The 1,634-nt window shown below is 43.8% G+C and overlaps 1 pseudogene; it reads right to left on the bottom strand.

The window, feature by feature from the left end:
* Positions 1–1,430: 1,430 nt before the first annotated feature.
* Positions 1,431–1,634, bottom strand: part of LOC101583333 — a 14,414-nt pseudogene continuing 14,210 nt past the window's right edge.

Here is a 1,634-nt window from a genome sequence, read left to right as displayed (position 1 = left end):
AGTTATTAACTGTTTTAAATACCTAGAAATGTAATTAATGTAATTTTTAAGACAATGCCTAGACAATTGATAGCCTCAGATAAGAATGGAAATTTTCATTCTACATTTTAAAAGTTTGCTGGAAGCCATAAAATCCATTGCTAATTTGCAAATAAAAATTTAAAACAAAGGGCCAGGGCTGGGGAGATGGCTCAGTGGAATAAAAGCTTCCCTGGCAAGTACAATGACCTGAGTTCAATCCCCAGTTCCACAAAAAATAAAATAAAAATAAAAATAAAAAAAAGATAAAACAAAGGGCCAGACATATAGCTCAGCGAATTAAAGTACCTGCTTAGGCAGATGCAGGGACCAGGGTTCAATCGCCTGGCATGCTGTACCAGCCCTGCCCCAGGGGCACGCTGAGATGGCAATTGAGACTGGGCGTGATGGCACATACTTGTAATCCCGGCCCTTGGAAGCTGAAAACAGGAGAATCACTACAAGTCCGATCTGTGCAGTGAAACCCTGTAGAACCTGTACTAAAAATAAAACCAAAAAAAAAAAAAAAAAAAAAAAAAAAAAAAAAAAAACACTGTCATTCTTACTTCCATTAATTCTGCTATGTCAACTTCATTTCAGTATAGACTCACCTAGAAGTTAGCAAAGCTCACAAAGTGAGTAGATCTACCCCAGACACAGGTAGCACCAGTCTATACGCTGGTATCCCAGATGGAATAAAAGCAGAAAGGGCATCTTTCCTCCTCTAATTTGGAGGACCGCTGGGCTCTACCATCATCTCCGGTGTCTTCAGGCTGCCAGTACAGTGCTCAGCCTTCCAGCAGAGCCTCTTCATTTTTCTGAAACAGACTCAACAGGAGGCTGCAGTGAGCTTCAGGCCTTGGAGCTTCGACTGGGCCCTCTGGCTCTTAAGCACGCAGTCATTTTGCAAGCATCCACCCTTGATTACACAGGCAACCATGTAAGCCCACCTAGTAAATTCTGAATGCAATTATACATATTTTATACTATATCTACTTCTCTAGGGAACCCTTACTGAGAACACTTAAAGGGAGCTCTACCATCAATGAATAAAGGAAACTAGGTCATACATGGATGGCAATTAGTGTGGCAGGGATTTAAGCCAGGACACTAGTCGGTACTAATGAGAAAGAAATAGTAGGCATGCAGCAATGGCAGCTTACGATAGGATTCTGGATCCAACATGTCTGGTTAGAGGATGTGGTGTACTCAAGGTAACCAGAGAAGAGTTGCCAACCTGCAGGCTCTCTGAAATGGGGAGGCAGTGACACCCAGAAGCAGAAAATCAATATGAAAGATGGTTTTAGAGTTATCTAGGTCACAAGACCAAAAAAACCCACAGGCAATATAACTGCTGGCCCATCCGCTAAGCGCAGGCCGTACTCCAAGGAGCCTGCCATTGTGGGGATAGCTCAAACAGCCTGGTGAGGATCAGCGCCACAGCGATTTGACCCCGGGACAGACTCTTCCTGTACACTTTCTCCCATCTGGAAGGTAATAAACTGCAGGTAGGAATCAAGGAAAGTGACAATGAAGGGAAAAGAATGGCCCCTTCCCTCGTCATCCTCCCAAACACTGGAGAACACTGCATACACAGTGGCAGCACCTGCTGCACC

Source organism: Octodon degus, unplaced genomic scaffold, assembly GCF_000260255.1.
Source record: "Octodon degus isolate 3935 unplaced genomic scaffold, OctDeg1.0 scaffold00159, whole genome shotgun sequence".
Taxonomy (NCBI): domain Eukaryota; kingdom Metazoa; phylum Chordata; class Mammalia; order Rodentia; family Octodontidae; genus Octodon; species Octodon degus.
This window is presented reverse-complemented; position numbering and strand designations above follow the sequence as displayed.